The following is a 19,535-nucleotide window of genomic DNA, read 5'->3' on the forward strand; positions in this document are numbered from 1 at the left end:
AATAATACTAAAGAAGTGGAATGTTATACGGAAATACATGTCCAGTAAAGGAGGCCATTCCATTGAAGGCTTTCTTGAGGTATACAAGAGTTGCATTATACCCAGTATTTTGTACGCCTTGGAAACAGTGGAGGGTACATTTCTGAGTAAATTAGGTCAACTTGAAGGGAAACTTTGGAGACCTGTTTTAGGATTACCTAACGCTGTGCCAATAGCAGCAATAAGATGTGAGCTGGGGCTTATTTCCCTCTTGACTTTGTGGAAAATAGGATGCTGTAAACTGTATTTTAGAATAATATTGGGAGAGGGGGAGGGAGGAAATCGGCTTAACCTAATAGGTAAACATAGAAGTGATGGCAGGTTTAAGAATACTTATATATTAAGTTTACAAAACACAGTACTGTCCTTCCTTGAAGACTTAGGTATGAAGGTTCCTATGGTGAAAGAAGATGCTATCTGTATTTTGAAAAGCCTAAAGGAAAAGGCAAATATCTGGGATTTGTGTAAAAATCAAACATACCTTTACACTAAGACACAATACGCTGCCTATGCTCTCCAAGGTCTTAAACCTGCCATCCCGAGAGAATATTTACTAAATACAGGAAATAGGGCACTGAGAAGATTTATCTTGTAATTACGTTTGAATACCCTACCTTGTAATAAACTAACTGGTGCTTGGACTAATATCCCCCAAGCAGAAAGACTATGTAGGTACTGTAAAATAGAGGTGGAGACTGTAAGACATATTCTAACCATGTGCACTAAATTAAAGGAATGGTACTACAAACGGTATGTAAACATAGTTGGTGATTTCCAAATGATTGAATCAGATAAATTTTGGTTAGTTATTTATGAGGGGGAGATAAAGGTTTTTATTGGGGCAGCCTTTTCTATTTGGAAAAGAGCTATCTGTTAGTGAATTATTTGAAACTGTTTTATAATGCGTCTTCTCTTCCTTTTATGATTTGATTTTAATTGGAAGAAATTGATTGTATTGTGTTTGTATTTCCCTTATGATAATGGTTTAAGGATTGAAATGTAATTGTTACTGGTGATTTGTTTGTAGTGTATAAGGTTTTAATTAACCAAATTGCACTTTAAACTAATAAAAAAAATAAAAAATATCATGTTGCTATAATAATAGTGACTTAATTAAAAGCAATCAATGCACTCAACTAATCAAAACACTAAAGACTTTACCGTAGCCTCCTTCCCATTAATGCTGACCTCAGATGCACTCCAGAGGTCAACACTGTGAGAGTGTTGTTGTTTTGCCAGTGTAGCATATGAAGCACCAATTCCCAGGAGACATCGTGTGACGGAGTCTTGTGCCCTGGGAGGAAGGTATTATCCTTCCTCCAGGAGGATCAAAAGGCAGATTCCTGGCCACAAGGCTGTTTTGGAAACACCTAGGACAGACAGCAAATACACACCACTGTCATATCAGGGCACTGCCCAAGTGGACACTTTGATGATATCAAATTGCTGTGACTGAGACCCTATTAGCCACCATGTCACAAAAAGGCATGGTTTAAATGTACAGTTTAATGTGTCCAAAGGCAGGCTCATGTATACAATTATGTTCTGAATCAGAGGTGCAGAAGATTAAAAAGTCGCCTCTGCCAGTTGGAACTTTGTGTTCTAACAGCTGTCAGGAATGCCCTGCCCACACTGCAAATCCGTTGCTGTGGATGTCACGAGACTGACAAACGAAAGGCGCATAAAGGCATTTTGATGTTTGCATGGAACTTTATAAAAGCGTGATTTTATTAGCAGACCTCACTTCCAGAAACAGAATAACTCACATAATTTTATTGAATAAAAATCAAAACCTCACCAGAGGCTAGACTGATATGCAGTCTCAGAAGCACCACACAAGGCCTCAATAAAGACGTGATTTTTTCAAGTTTCAGGAACGCTGGGCTTCGCGGTGAAACATTGCATCGACGCACTCAGCACTACAGATTCGGAAGCGTCGGAAGCGGCCTCTAGCGTACGCTTGTGTTTCTTCTGAGGTGCGGCTTGACACTTCTTGGCTTGCGAGTATACGCGTATACGCGTACGTACTACGCCGCAGGGTCCTTTCCTCTCACGAAGCGCGGCGCTGCGCTGAGCGGCAGAGGAGAGACCGGCCCTATACGGGCCCTCGGTCCCCCGGTCCCCGACGCCCACGGGAGCTGCTGCACGGAAGGAGTACCGGAGCAGTGAAAGGACGGGGAGATACGCGTCCTGTTGGGGAGCCGCAGAGCGGATGAAGGAGGACTCTGTGCTTCCTCCCGCGGCTCCCACACAAAACGAGAGGTTCTTGCAACATCAGAGGTGAGTGGGGATTTATGTAGAGTATCCCTGGGGCTTCACCTTACGTTCTCCACATTGGAGACTGGATCAGTGGATCATTGTATAGATCCAGTATTGAGGCCCATCGGTTGATATATGTGAACTGGATGCTGGCAGTACAATAAAACCAGAGGGCCAGCCGGGACAAGATTACTACCGGGGGAGAGCTCTTGTGCCAGAATAACCTCCAGTGGAGCGCATACCCTCCACCCACCCTGATTAGAGGGGCTTTTTACAGGAGCCTTTTGGATCCAGCACTTCTACCTTGTGCCCAACCTCTCTTAGAAGGGAGCACTGGGGCCAGTACTACCCAACTTACGAAAGCAGGCCTTAAGGTCACACGCACAGGAGACTGCAGGCTTAGGCCTTTGATCCTGGACGTTACAAAGCCCGGAGGGCGCTAAATTGTGAAAACCCGTATGCCTCCAAAGAAGAGATCCACACAGTCAAAGTACAACCTTAGAGGAACCAAGGGAATGGAGACAACTAAGAATCCCTCAAACAACCCTACTGGGCGGGCGAAACCCAATAAGAAAGTTAAGAACGACATACCTGCGGATCAGGGAATGATCACCGAGTTTTTCCCGCAAAACCCACTTCCTGAAACTAATTCAACTACAATTGAGGAAGAACTGGTTCTTGTGCCGTCCAATGTAGGATCTATATGTGCCTCTACTTACGACGACATTGACAATAATTCACTATTGGAATTATGTCTTAATATTCAGAGGAAAATGACTCCTGCCCCATGCTCGCTACCTATCAGCGTGGACTGTGCTAATTCAAACAAGCAGAGAAATACTCCATTTGTATCCCCGACTTCAGCTGAAGCCATGGGCAGATTATCAGCATCACCAAATTTGGCGATGGCCTCTATGGAAGACAGTCTCCCAGCTGAAAGTGTATGCTTGGCTGATACTTATCCAGGAGCTACAGAGATCGCGGAGATCCAGTCCTCAGTTGCATCGTTGCAATTTGCCCTTAAGGTCCTACTGAAAATGACGGGGAAAATCTTGGACAACTCAAACGCCCTAATATTAGAGAGGGCAGAGAGGGAGAAAGAAGAGAATACTGCTGAAGTTGATCAATCAGCAGAGTCCAATCTCTCGGAAGCCATAAAATTGGCGGACGCAAGTGAAGAACACCATTCTGACGAGCCTCACAGCTCGGGGCGGGCGACAGATATAGAAAATGAAGAACCATTCTTCTCGCGTAAGCAACGCAGATTGGCCAGGAGGGCAGCAAGGATCAAAAGAGCTAAAGAAATGGCCATCCCCAAGTCGGTTAATGAATCCGCAGGGCACCCCTCAAAGAAAGCCAAAAAACGGGCAGCTAGAGCAAAGAAAAGGAAGAACAGTGGTGAGGGATGCCTGACGAGCTGGCTAATAGCCGACAGAGAAAAAATGATTGAGCCTGAGGAAGTGGAGGATTTTTGTGAGGAGGAAAACCCGCATGAAGTTCCAGAGACTGTGGACAAAGACAACTCCGGGAGTCCATTAGAGTTATCAGCAACATCTAATATAACTCGGCCCACTGAATCTACATCTACCATGGAAGGAAATCGTATATGCTATATAAAGAATTTGTATCTAAGTGAAAACACGAAATGGCTCTCTCGCTCAGAATTACTACTTAGATTGAGCTATGTACCACAACTGAGGGTCCTCAAGTCAGACGATTTCCAATTCGTGGAACCATTAAAAGGCCCTAATCCCCAGGTTTCAGCACTGCATTGTAAGTTTCTACCCACAGCGACATTGCTAAGGAATTATAAAACCGAACTGAAAGCAGTTGATGTGGAGGTTGATGCCGATCTCAATGAACCAGACTTACGCCAACCGCCCATTAAGGTAGACATGATAGCTGAAACTAACCTCCGCCCCTACTTCCCGGATGGTAAAAAGGTGGGCATACCAGACATACAACAAGCATTAAAATGGCTTGCGGACTCACTACCTGAAGTACTATTAAAGCAATGAGATATGTCTATTCTCTCCTGGAACTGTAGGGGTTTTGCTCATTTGCTGTCAACCGAGGGCTCCATCAAGATCCTAGATAAACACAGCTGTTTTTGCCTGCAAGAAACCTGGGCAATGGAGCCATTGATCCTGGATGGTTTTGTTATTTATCAAATGGTAGCTAATAAAGGTACAAAGGGAAGACCCTATGGGGGACTTATTATAGGGGTGGCTAACATGTATGGCTCTAAGTTAGTGAAAACTGATTGTTCCAGCAACTTGATGGCAGTTGAGATCTACTATAACAACCAGTCAGGAATGGAGCACCTACTATTAGTTAGCCTTTACAACCCCCCGGGTGCACCAATAAGAGAACAACTCCAGGAGGCCTTACATAATCTATTGGCCACATGGCTACTAAAATCTGGGAATACTGGGATAATAGTGGCGGGAGACTTCAACTGCCACATGAGCGGTAACACAGAGAAGTCCTATAACCCTAATTTAAAAACTAAAAATTACATGCCACACTCCAAAAAAAATGATCCTGAGGGCCAAGGATGGAAACACTTGTTTGATCTATGGGACATCGAAATGCTTAATGGTAAAACAGTGAGCGATTCGCCAGGCAATTATACCTGGTCCAATGGCATTTCGAGAAGTACCATAGACTACATGTTTGTCTCACCTAGCCTCTACGAGATAGTGGAGGACATGCAAATAACCCCTAATGAGTGGAGTGATCATGCCACACTCATCTGTAAACTGAATATCGGGACAAAAGCCCCTATTAGTATCAACATGGGTAATATTGTGCCAAATAAAACCGGCACTAGGATCAGCTGGTCAGACAAAAATGTCTCTCTTGCCGTGGCAGCCTTGGCTAACATTGATCCAAATTCACTACCGGACTTTCAGGAGATGTCGAGTGACGCCATTGAATATTGGATCTGCAACTTTGCTAAGAAACATGCAGTCTGTCGAATGGGGTCCATGATTAGCTGCGGCAGGGAAATGCCACCCTTTGACATAACTATGAGAAATTTGAAAAGAGAGCGTAGAGCGGAACTCCGGCTGGCCAAGAGACAAGCTCACCCTCCAGACGTCTATTTTCTGATGGTTAGGAGCATTAAAAACAAATACAGAGCCATGTTCAAGACCAAACGGAAACTAGATAAAATCAAGTCCTGGCAAAGACTAGTTAACACGATTTGCACAGGCAAAACGCGGAACATCTGGGCTCTGCTGGGTGAGGTACGAGGCACTACACAAGGTACAATAGTTAACCCTATTAATGCGGAAACATGGATAGCCTTCCTCGCAAATAGGAATTCTAAAGCAGACTCAGAGGAACCTCAAACATTGATTCATAAGCCATCTATCCCCCCATTCAATGTGACATATCAAATGGTGCAGAATACAATCTCTGAACTAAAATCTTCGCGTGCCCCGGGCCCGAACGGTCTAGCTAACATTGTGATGAAGGCATATCCTGAATTCTGGGCATCCCTGCTAGCTATAATGTTTAAAAAGATCTTAAAAGTGGGGAGAATTCCCCGATCCTGGCAAACAGCGGTGCTCATACCAGTCTTTAAGAAGGGGAATCGAGCTGATCCTAGCAATTATAGATTACTCTCAATGCTGGATGTCACGGGCAAAATATTTGCCTCTCTCCTTCTAAAGGAGCTGCAGCTCTGGGTAGAGCAATCAGACATACTCTGCAAATTTCAGAGTGGCTTTAGGCAAGGATACTCGACAGCACACAACATCATGGTGCTGGATCTTTTGAGAACACGAGCTAGATCAAGAGGGCAGCCACCATTATATGCCCTATATATAGACTTCTCGGCGGCATTTGACTCTATCCCAAGAGAGGCCCTTTGGAGGAAGTTAAAAGCAATGGGTTGCCCGGATGGCCTGACCTATTATCTTAGACTACTTCATCAGAATACATCTGCTAAAGTAAAGTTAGATCAGGAAGGACACACCACTAGAAGTGTGCTCCAAAACAGGGGGGTTAAACAAGGATGTGTCACGGCCCCGCTGATCTATAATATGTATGTACATGACATCCCGGAGGCCATTAGGGGAGCTACAAATTGCCCTCCGAAAATAGGAGATTCCGTCTGTCCTGTCCTGGCCTATGCGGATGACTTGGTTATTCTAGACCACACAATAGGGGGGCTCCGAAGGTCGGCCATTGCCTTATGGGAATACGCCGAGACAAACGGCCTCAAAATGAATTTAGATAAAACTAAGGCAATGAGATTTACCATCAAGAACACCACTCGCGTACAGCTTAGGGTTGGTACAGATACCATTGCCTATTCTCCTTATTATCGCTATCTGGGGATAGAATTTGAGAGTATCGGCGACTATGGACTCTGCAAGCAGTCACGTAATGTAAAGGCAACACAACTGACTGCACTGTTTCATAGATTCACAGTGAAGCAGGGGGGATTTACTATCTGGGGAACGAGACAACTATACGTGCAGGTATTATCACCTATGATCACCTACGGCCTAGAAGCCCTCCTCAATTCTGACCTAAAATGGTTGCAGGTGATTGAGGGGAGGTTTTGGCGCTCTATCCTGGGCCTCCCACCGGGAATCCCCATGGCAATACTAAGACTAGAATTGGGGCTGACCTCACTGAAAGCGATCGTATTGAAAAAGCGTGCCCTACTATATCTGAAAATGAGGGAGGAGACTAAGAATGGGCTACTTAAGGCGGTCTACTTAGAGATCTCGAAAGACAAACCAGCGTGCCCCTTGAAGGAGCAAATGTCTAAATTCCTGAAGATCATTGGGTGGCAAATTAGGGAAGGCAGTGTTACTACAGAAACGCAAAGGGCCCTGGTTAAACGCATAGAGCTATGGGATTGGCTGGAGAACTACGCCCATCTACAGAAGCTAAAAAGCTATCAGTTTGTCCAGTATAGACTATATAACTACAAAAATCCGCAGAGATATCTCAATTTATGCCCAGATAGGAGACTTAGACGTTTTATATTACTCCTAAGGCTAGAACAATTGCCTACCTTAATGATAACAGGCAGAAGAGATATGATCCCCCTAGAATTACGGCTCTGCCGGTTATGTAAAGGAATGAATCGCCTAGAAACGGCCAGACATGTACTGACCGAGTGCTGCAAAATGTCACATACCATAAACCTTGGTCTGGGGCCGTTTGTGCATAATCAAGGTTATATCTATGAGGAACTATTCTGGCACCACTGCATTAACTCAAACAGTATAAGGCTCTTGATGGCATTGTACAGTATTTGGCTGATTGTGGAAATAAGACTTAGGATAACCATATAGACGGATATAAGGAAGAGCCGATGTATAGCTAAAGAGGAAAACCACGAAGGACCGCCGGCCAATATTGACATTTATTTGCATAGGATCCGTAATTTTGCGGTATTTAGACTGATACTCCATTTGAAAATTCTCAGTGGAGATTATAGGGCAGTATGTGGCAAGCCAGGATTCCAGAATTATTGTAAATATAAACGCGAATTTAAAATTGAAGTTGTTTTATATGGTTTTAGGAAATGTATATTTAGAGAATATAATGTATTGCTTTTTTTGGCATCTTTTATGCAATGTGTTGTTAATTATTGATAATTTTTTTTACTACAATTTTGTTCTTACTTAAGATATATTCTATGTGTAAAGTTTCGTTGTAAACTAAGTCTCAATAAATTATTATTATTATTAAAGACAATAAGTTACATGTTTATTGTAGATGGAATTACCATTATACAGAGCTGGGATGATGGGGATTGTTTCAATTATAAAGACTAAATGGACATTGGGTCCACACGGAGAATTATGACAGGACTGCAGGATTTTAAGGTCACACATTTACTTTAAAGATATAACAATGTACACTTTACATAAAGAAGGTGAATGCACAAGAGTGATTTGCTGGCATTTTTAACTGGAGTGAGTAATTTATACTACAATGTTAAGCATTATTTATTAATGTGAAACAGCTGATGAGCCTAAGTGCCAGCCATGTCATATCATCTTTTTCTTGGAATAAGGTTGGAGCTCTCCATCAGTCTTAGCCATATCAAACAGTAATTGTAGGAATGCTTTTTGGCTCATCATGTGAATTTTGCTAAAAAGCAACTTGGAAATATGTATAAGAAGTGGCACCCAATAAACAGGTTCATCCCCACGTGTGGTGCAGTTGGCTGCGGACTCACATGCACCAGGTTTTGCCGCCAAGTGATCAGCAACATCAAATACACAAACATATATAGCAGATAGGTACAGTTGTGGAAAATGCCAATTGCAAGGATTTGACATGCACATTTCCATGTAAGAATGCTTTTCACTTAATGCCGGCAGGAGGCCTTCTCATAATGTACCGACCAGAGTATAGGTTCGGAATTGTCATAAAGTGTGACATAAGTTAAATGTGATTTACTAATATCATAACCACCACAACCGGGCCCTAGTTGAATTTTGCTTGTAATATGGACTGAACCTTTTATATTGATTGTCTATAATAATCTGTAGTGCATTAAAGGAAATGAGATATAAAACCACAAAACTATGCCAGGAAAGCTTTGTCAGAAACAGATGCGCTAACATCACTTCTATGTGACATCATCACGTAATGTTATATATATTATTTCCAAAATGGCAGCAGTGATTCACCACGCGGAACGTCGCCTCATTTTTTAAATTATTGAGCGCGAATCAGTAAGTACCAAAGGGGAAATGGGTTAAGTCAACCCTGATTTTACATCAAGTTAAGAAAAGTATATATCATATAGGAACTGTTTTGTCTACAGATAACACACTTGAGGGATCAGATTCCAGATTGAGAATAATGGTGATGATATGAAGAAACAAATTGGACGGACAAGGTGGACAGGGAATCTTTGAAAGGTACTGAATTTCTAATTAGGCACTAGCTGTACCAAGCTTTTGTTATCCAGAGATGGAGCACACACAAATATAATACTGATTACAGCACAATATATATTCTTATTTCCCAGGTCAACACATAAGTATAGAACGTGAAATAGAATTATTAAGAGGAAACAAATCGCATATGCAAAATTATACCATGACATGTACAATAGCAGCATTCATACTAACAAGGTAAACCCACAGGACAAGGGTATAGTTACTCACCAGGGCCAGTTTGGGAGAGAGTGTTGGTTTACTAACACAATGTTCTTGGATTGTATTTTTCAGCACAAACTGAAATTGGGACGGATGCTGTCGAATACAACAAAATTATTTATAATCAGTTTCATCTCATAGGTAAGAGGGACAGCATAATCACATGGAATATGGGGACCCTCACAATAGGCACTTAGATTGCATGATTTCACGTAAGATTGGATACAGAGGTATAAACACAGTTACAAACTGACAGGGTGTTGGACCCGACATGGTACATCATGTTCTTGGGGACTGAACACAGTTTTCCCTGGTGAATCACCAGTGCACTAGTAATTAAATGAGGCATTTTGGAAAGTAGAGAAAGAACTGCATTATTATTTATTTTTCCAACCGTTGGTTATCTTCCTCCTTTATCTCCAAAGAGCAATTGAATATAGGTGGATTTTGAACAGACAATGCATGTGTTATCTAATCTTCAGTTACAAATATATCATGTATGCAATTGAAAGAAAAGTACACATGTAGGGTGATTTATGCCTAGATAAATCCTAAAGTGGGCAAAACATTGGCACATGCACCAGTTAGTGAATGATGGCACGAGGTTACAAGGTTTAGATATTAGAACCCTATGTTAGAGTTAGCAGGGTATCAGATAAATTAATAAACACCACTGTGTTTTGAAATTACAGACTCCAAAATGTGATTAACTGAGCACACCAAGACCCTTTGGTTCTGTTTTCTATATTTATATAGGATGATTGTAGTGTTACAGCCTCCAGGGTACAGATGCTGCCGGTTTTAAAAATGTCACTGTTTCAGACTACAAATGTCTTTTGATTAGATATTGGTGGGGGCTGTGTTACCAATAACACTGTTCGTACTTTGAATATTAAGGGGCCGATTCATGGAAGTCCCTGCGCGTGTACACCTCGGGATGTGCGCCAAACCCGTGCATGGCGCACAAGTCACTGCAACATCCCGAAAGGCGTGCGCGACGCGCACAGTGAAAGCGCACAACCTCGGCGCATACACCAGAAAGTGGGCGGGACACGGGGCGTAACGCACGGAATGGGGAACAACGCGCGAAAATAAGGGCGTAACTGGGGATGTACTGCAGGGAAGCAGACGGAACGCCCACACGCACTCGAACCACACGTATTCATGGAATCGAATAGGGCAAAGCCACGCACAGCCAAAGACATGCACAAGCTGAAACACGTCCGCCACACGAAGGCAGGCAGTAGAGTCCCAGCGCATCACAAAAGTGGCAACATACAGCAATTGGGCCTGTGCGAGCGGGGTAGTGTATTTCGGGGGCGCGCAGGAAGTTACACACGCGATTGAGCGGGGTACGTGTATTTCGGGGGTGCGCGGGAAGTTACACACGCGATTGAGCGGGGTACGTGTATTTCGGGGGCGCGCAGGAAGTTACACACGCGATTGAGCGGGGTACGTGTATTTCGGGGGCGCGGGAAGTTACACACGCGATTGAGCGGGGTATGTGTATTTCGGGGGTGCGCGGGAAGTCACACACGCGATTGAGCGGGGTACGTGTATTTCGGGGGCGTGCGGAAAGTTACACACGCGATTGAGCGGGGTACGTGTATTTCGGGGGTGTGCGGGAAGTTACACACGCGATTGAGCGGGGTGCGTGTATTCCAGGGGTGCGCGGGAAGTTCCACACGCGATCTCATCAGGGTACGTGTATTACAGCGGTGCGCCGGGAGCAGCACACGTGAATTGCACGTGTGGGTCCTCCCAGGTGTTCCCTCTACACCCTCCACGGCCCCTGCAGGTGGCTCACACCACAGGGGCCTACCCAGCACATGTCCTGCAGGCACCCCATCCATCATGGCCATGCCCACCAGCCAACCCACATGTCAACTTGCACTACTGCCCACCAACGCATGTCCCCCTGAACCCCCAGCCACCAGGGGCACCCACCACCAGGCCCCCACCCATGTCTCCCACCACCCCCACCCCCCAGCAGTGCAGGGGCAGCCTCCACCAGGCCCCCACCCATGTCTCCCAGAACCCCCACCCCCCAGCACTGTGGGGCACCTGCCAGCAGGCCCCCACCCATGTCCAACTCATGTCTCCCAGCACCCCCACCCCCCAGCACTGTGGAGCACCTGCCAGCAGGCCCCCACCCATGTCCAACTCATGTTCCCCACCACCCCCACCCCCAGCACTGTGGGGCACCTGCCAGCAGGCCTCCACCCATGTCCAACTCATGTTCCCCACCACCCCCACCCCCCAGCACTGTGGGGCACCTGCCAGCAGGCCCCCACCCATGTCTCCCACCACCCCCACCCCCCAGCCACCAGGGGCAGCCTCCACCAGGCCCCCACCCATGTCTCCCAGCACCCCCACCCCCCCAGTCACCAGGGGCAGCCTCCACCAGGCCCCCACCCATGTCTCCCAGCACCCCCACCCCCCAGCCACCAGGGGCAGCCTCCACCAGGCCCCCACCCATGTCGACCACCACCCCCACCCCCCAGCCACCAGGGGCAGCCTCCAACCAGGCCCCCACCCATGTCTCCCACCACCCCCACCCCCCAGCAGTGCAGGGGCAGCCTCCACCAGGCCCCCACCAATGGCTCCCAGCACCCCCACCCCCCAGCACTGTGGGGCACCTGCCAGCAGGCCCCCACCCATGTCCAACTCATGTCTCCCAGCACCCCCACCCCCCAGCACTGTGGGGCACCTGCCAGCAGGCCCCCACCCATGTCCAACTCATGTTCCCCACTACCCCCACCCCCCAGCAGTGCAGGGGCACCCACCACCAGGCCCCCACCAATGTCCAACTCATGTTCCCCACCACCCCCACCCCCCAGCACTGTGGGGCACCTGCCAGCAGGCCCCCACCCATGTCCAACTCATGTTCCCCACCACCCCCACCCCCCAGCACTGTGGGGCACCTGCCAGCAGGCCCCCACCCATGTGCAACTCATGTCTCCCAGCACCCCCACACCACAGCCACCAGGGGCAGCCTCCACCAGGCCCCCACCCATGTCTCCCAGCACCCCCACCCCCCCAGTTACCAGGGACAGCCTCCACCAGGCCCCCACCCATGTCTCCCAGCACCCCCACCCCCCCGCCACCAGGGGCAGCCTCCACCAGGCCCCCACCCTTGTCTCCCACCACCCCCACCCCCCAGCAGTGCAGGGGCAGCCTCCACCAGGCCCCCACCCATGTCTCCCACCACCCCCACCCCCCAGCAGTGCAGGGGCAACCTCCACCAGGCCCCCACCCATGTCTCCCACCACCCCCACCCCCCAGCTAGCAGGGGCAGACTCCACCAGGCCCCCACCCATGTCTCCCACCACCCCCACCCCTCCAGTCACCAGGGGCAGCCTCCACCAGGCCCCCACCCATGTCTCCAGCCACCCCCACCCCCCAGCAGTGCAGGGGCAGCCTCCACCAGGCCCCCACCCATGTCTCCCACCACCCCCACCCCCCAGCAGTGCAGGGGCAGCCTCCACCAGGCCCCCACCCATGTCTCCCACCACCCCCACCCCCCAGCACTGTGGGGCAGCCTCCACCAGGCCCCCACCCATGTCCAACTCATGTCTCCCAGCACCCCCACCCCCCAGCACTGTGGGGCACCTGCCAGCAGGCCCCCACCCATGTCCAACTCATGTTCCCCACCACCCCCACCCCCCAGCAGTGCAGGGGCACCCACCACCAGGGCCCCACCCATGTCCAACTCATGTTCCCCACCACCCCCACCCCCCAGCACTGTGGGGCACCTGCCAGCAGGCCCCCACCCATGTCCAACTCATGTTCCCCACCACCCCCACCCCCCAGCACTGTGGGGCACCTGCCAGCAGGCCCCCACCCATATGCAACTCATGTTCCCCACCACCCCCACCCCCCAGCACTGTGGGGCACCTGCCAGCAGGCCCCACCCATGTCTCCCACCACCCCCAACACCCAGCCACCAGGCGCAGCCTCCACCAGGCCCCCACCCATGTCTCCCAGCACCCCCTCCCCCCCAGTCACCAGGGGCAGCCTCCACCAGGCCCCACCCATGTCTCCCAGCATCCCCACCCCCCAGCCACCAGGGGCAGCCTCCACCAGGCCCCCACCCATGTCTCCCAGCACCCCTACTCCCCCGCCACCAGGGGCAGCCTCCACCAGGCCCCCACCCATGTCTCCCACCACCCCCACCCCCCCAGTCACCAGGGGCAGCCTCCACCAGGCCCCCACCCATGTCTCCCACCACCCCCACCCCCCAGCCACCAGGGGCAGCCTCCACCAGGCCCCCACCCAGGTCTCACAGCACCCCCACCACCCAGTCACCAGGGGCAGCCTGCACCAGGCCCCCACCCATGTCTCCCACCACCCCCACCACCCAGCAGTGCAGGGGCAGCCTCCACCAGGCCCCCACCCATGTCTCCCAGCACCCCCACCCCCCAGCACTGTGGGGCACCTGCCAGCAGGCCCCACCCATGTCCAACACATGTCTCCCAGCACCCCAACCCCCCAGCACTGTGGGGCACCTGCCAGCAGGCCCCCACCCATGTCCAACTCATGTTCCCCACCACCCCCACCCCCCAGCACTGTGGGGCACCTGCCACCAGGGGCAGCCTCCACCAGGCCCCCACCCATGTCTCCCACCACCCCCACCCCCCCAGTCACCAGGGGCAGCCTCCACCAGGCCCCCACCCATGTCTCCCACCACCCCCACCCCTCCCCCCAACAGTGCAGGGGCAGCCTCCACCAGGCCCCCACCCATGCCTCCCACCACCCCCACCCCCCAGCAGTGCAGGGGCAGCCTCCACCAGGCCCCCACCCATGTCTCCCACCACCCCCACCCCCCAGCACTGTGGGGCAGCCTCCACCAGGCCCCCACCCATGTCCAACTCATGTTCCCCACCACCCCCACCCCCCAGCAGTGCAGGGGCACCCACCACCAGGCCCCCACCCATGTCCAACTCATGTTCCTCACCACCCCCACCCCCCAGCACTGTGGGGCACCTGCCAGCAGGCCCCCACCCATGTCCAACTCATGTTCCCCACCACCCCCACCCCCCAGCAGTGCAGGGGCACCCACCACCAGGCCCCCACCCATGTCCAACTCATGTTCCCCACCACCCCACCCCCCAGAACTGTGGGGCACCTGCCAGCAGGCCCCCACCCATGTCCAACTCATGTTCCCCACCACCCCCGCCCCCCAGCACTGTGGGGCACCTGCCAGCAGGCCCCCACCCATGTGCAACTCATGTTCCCCACCACCCCCACCCCCCAGCACTGTGGGGCACCTGCCAGCAGGCCCCACCCATGTCTCCCACCACCCCCACCCCCCAGCCACCAGGGGCAGCCTCCACCAGGCCCCCACCCATGTCTCCCAGCACCCCCACCCCCCCAGTCACCAGGGGCAGCCTCCAGCAGTCCCCCACCCATGTCTCCCAGCACCCCCACCCCCCAGCCACCAGGGGCAGCCTCCACCAGGCCCCCACCCATGTCTCCCAGCACCCCCACCCCCCCCCGCCACCAGGGGCAGCCTCCACCAGGCCCCCACCCATGTCTCCCACCACCCCCACCCCCCCAGTCACCAGGGGCAGCCTCCACCAGGCCCCCACCCATGTCTCCCAGCACCCCCATCCCCCAGCCACCAGGGGCAGCCTCCACCAGGCCCCCACCCATGTCGACCACCACCCCTACCCCCCAGTCACCAGGGGCAGCCTCCACCTGGCCCCCACCCATGTCTCCCACCACCCCCACCCCCCAGCAGTGCAGGGGCAGCCTCCACCAGGCCCCCACCCATGTCTCCCAGCACCCCCCCCAGCACTGTGGGGCACCTGCCAGCAGGCCCCCACCCATGTCCAACTCATGTCTACCAGCACCCCCTCCCCCCAGCACTGTGGGGCACCTGCCAGCAGGCCCCCACCCATGTCCAACTCATGTTCCCCACCACCCCCACCCCCCAGCAGTGCAGGGGCACCCACCACCAGGCCCCCACCCATGTCCAACTCATGTTTCCCACCACCCCCACCCCCCAGCACTGTGGGGCACCTGCCAGCAGGCCCCCACCCATGTCCAACTCATGTTCCCCACCACCCCCACCCCCCAGCACTGTGGGGCACCTGCCAGCGGGCCCCCACCCATGTCCAACCCATGTCTCCCAGCACCCCCACCCCCCCGCCACCAGGGGCAGCCTCCACCAGGCCCCCACCCATGTCTCCCAGCACCTCCACCCCCCCAGTCACCAGGGGCAGCCTCCACCAGGCCCCCACCCATGTCTCCCAGCACCCCCACCCCCCAGCCACCAGGGGCAACCTCCACCAGGCCCCCACCCATGTCTCCCAGCACCCCCACCCCCCGCCACCAGGGGCAGCCTCCACCAGGCCCCCACCCATGTCTCCCACCACCCCACCCCCCAGCAGTGCAGGGGCAGCCTCCACCAGGCCCCCACCCATGTCTCCCACCACCCCCACCCCCCAGCAGTGCAGGGGCAGCCTCCACCAGGCCCCCACCCATGTCCAACTCATGTTCCCCACCACCCCACCGCCCAGCACTGTGGGGCACCTGCCAGCAGGCCCCCACCCATGTCTCACACCACCCCCACCTCCCCAGCCACCAGGGGCAGCCTCCACCAGGCCCCCACCCATGTCTCCCACCACCCCCACCCCCCCAGTCACCAGGGGCAGCCTCCACCAGGCCCCCACCCATGTCTCCCACCAACCCCACCCCCCAGCAGTGCAGGGGCACCCACCACCAGGCCCCCACCCATGTCTCCCACCACCCCCACCCCCCAGCAGTGCAGGGGCAGCCTCCACCAGGCCCCCACCCATGTCTAAAACCACCCCCACCCCCCAGCAGTGCAGGGGCAGCCTCCACCAGGCCCCCACCCATGTCTCCCAGCACCCCCACCCCCCCCGCCACCAGGGGCAGCCTCCACCAGGCCCCCACCCATGTCTCCCACCACCCCCACCCCCCAAGTCACCAGGGGCAGCCTCCACCAGGCCCCCACCCATGTCTCCCACCACCCCCACCCCCCAGCACTGTGGGGCACCCGCCACCAGGCCCCCACCCACGTCTCCCAGCCAACAGGGGCAGCCTCCACCAGGCCCCCACCCATGTCTCCCACCACCCCCACTCCCCCAGCACTTTGGGGCACCCGCCACCAGGCCCCCACCCATGTCTCCCAGCACCCCCACCCCCCAGCACTGTGGGCACCTGCCAGCAGGCCCCCACCCATGTCCAACTCATGTTCCCCACCACCCCCACCCCCCAGCACTGTGGGGCACCTGCCGGCAGGACCCCACCCATGTCCAACTCATGTCTCCCACCACCCCCACCCCCCAGCACTGTGGGGCACCTGCCAGCAGGCCCCCACCCATGTCCAACTCATGTTCCCCACCACCCCCACCCCCCAGCACTGTGGGGCACCTGCCAGCAGGCCCCCACCCATGTCCAACTCATGTTCCCCACCACCCCACCCACCAGCACTGTGGGGCACCTGCCAGCAGGCCCCCACCCATGTCCAACCCATGTCTCCCACCACCCCCACCCCCCAGCACTGTGGGGCACCTGCCAGCAGGCCCCCACCCATGTCCAACTCATGTTCCCCACCACCCCCACCCCCCAGCAGTGCAGGGGCACCCACCACCAGGCCCCCACCCAAGTCTCCCAGCACCCCCACCCCCCCAGCACTGTGGGGCACCTGCCAGCAGGCCCCCACCCATGTCCAACTCATGTCTCCCACCACCCCCACCCCCCAGCAGTGCAGGGGCAGCCTCCACCAGGCCCCCACTCATGTCCAACTCATGTTCCCCACCACCCCCACCCCCCAGCACTGTGGGGCACCTGCCAGCAGGCCCCCACCCATGTCCAACTCATGTTCCCCACCACCCCCACCCCCCAGCACTGTGGGGCACCTGCCAGCAGTCCCCCACCCATGTCTCACACCACCCACACCCCCCCAGCCACCAGGGGCAGCCTCCACCAGGCCCCCACCCATGTCTCCCACCACCCCCACCCTCCCAGTCACCAGGGGCAGCCTCCACCAGGCCCCCACCCATGTCTCCCACCACCCCCACACCCCAGCAGTGCAGGGGCAGCCTCCGCCAGGCCCCCACCCATGTCTCCCAGCACCCCCACCCCCCCGCCACCAGGGGCAGCCTCCACCAGGCCCCCACCCATATCTCCCACCACCCCCACCCCCCAGCACTGTGGGGCACCCGCCACCAGGCCCCACCCACGTCTCCCAGCACCCCCACCCCCCAGCCACCAGGGGCAGCCTCCACCAGGCCCCCACCCATGTCTCCCACCACCCCCACCCCCCCAGCACTGTGGGGCACCCGCCACCAGGCCCCCACCCACGTCTCCCAGCACCCCCACCCCCCAGCAGTGAAGGGGCGGCCTCCACCAGGCCCCCACCCATGTCTCCCACCACCCCCACCCCCCAGCCACCAGGGGCAGCCTCCACCAGGCCCCCACCCATTTCTCCCAGCACCCCCACCCCCCCGCCACCAGGGGCAGCCTCCACCAGGCCCCCACCCATGTCTCCCACCACCCCCACCCCCCAGTCACCAGGGGCACCCACCACCAGGCCCCCACCCATGTCCAACTCATGTTCCCCACCACCCCCACCCCCCAGCACTGTGGGGCACCTGCCAGCAGGCCCCCACCCATGTCCAACTCATGTTCCCCACCACCCCCACCCCCCAGCACTGTGGGGCACCTGCCAGCAGGCCCCCACCCATGTCCAACTCATGTCTAGCCCACCACCCCCACCCCCCAGCACTGTGGGGCACCTACCAGCAGGCCCCCACTCATGTGCAACTCATGTTCCCCAGCCAACATGTCATCACAATCTAGATCCCTGGTCCCTATGGTCAGCCTCCAAATGCAAAAATGCAAAACACCCACCCGAGTATTGCATCCACCCACTCATAATTTGCAATTACATCACAGAACACCAATTGCAAGTTCCGAAACAAACACATTTCCCTCACATACACCCAATGGGTGTCAGTAAATCTCAAAACACATATCATGAAATGCATGAAACCAATGAGATACCACACATTGAACTTCACCAAAAAAAATATGTATTAAAGGAAACATAAATAGAATAAAAAATGAAGAAACAGAAATGTGAATGTACAAAAATGAAAAGAAGCATGTCCGTTAAAAAAAGCAAAACCAAAAATAAAATTCCAAAGTAATGTTGTCCAAAGTCAATGTCCACAAAACAAAATCCAATGGGAAATAAAAAAGAAAGCCATTGCTCCATGGTTAAAAAGTGAAAAAAAATACAATCCAACTGTGAACTATGTACATGGGAACAAGCCAGGGTCCATTATCCCAACAAAATAAAGGAAACCTATCTAACTACACTAACTAATAAAAAAAAACTATATACAAAAATGTGGCCAATGTCCAAAAGGTCCAAATAAAATAAAAACAAAAATGAAACCTAAAACTACCTATATAACTATGTACAAGGGCAGCGGGCTAGTTTCACGGCTCACTTGTGGATGTCCCGGGCCAGGGCATCATCGAACTCCTCCTCAATGTCCCGGAGGCGGTCCTCCTCCATGGCCCCGAGGGTCCGCAGGGCCGTCGACCTCTCCACCTCCAAACCCCTGCGGATTGCCTCAAGGCACTCGGCCCGCCTCAGGGCCCTCCGCATGGAGTTCTCCGCCCTGACCATTGTGAGCCGTGCCTCTTCCGCCCGCTGCCGCTCCGCATCTATGGCGTGGCCCAACAGCTGCCACACGGAAGACACTCTCTGTCCTGGGTCCTCCTGCCCTCCGGCCGATGCCTGCCCCTCCGATGTTGAAGGCCCCGAGCCTTCATGGCTCCCACCACCTTGCTGCTGCTGCTGTGCCTCTGCCCGTGCACTGCCTCCTGCTGCCTGCACATCCTCCGCCGGCTGGGGTGCTGTCGTAGATGTGGCAACCCCTGCTGGACGTCCGATTCCCGACTGTGGCAGGGATGTCTCCTCCACCAGCCTGGCCGCACCGTCAGAGGCAGCTCCACAGGGCACCCAGGTGACTGATGGGTGGGAAGATGGCACAGAGGACGACTGGCGCGTAGGGGGTCCAGTTGAGGAGGGGGTCATAGCAAGCCCCA

The sequence above is a fragment of the Ambystoma mexicanum genome, chromosome 8 (assembly GCF_040938575.1).
Source record: "Ambystoma mexicanum isolate Mex_15411 chromosome 8, UKY_AmexF1_1, whole genome shotgun sequence".
Lineage (NCBI taxonomy): Eukaryota > Metazoa > Chordata > Amphibia > Caudata > Ambystomatidae > Ambystoma > Ambystoma mexicanum.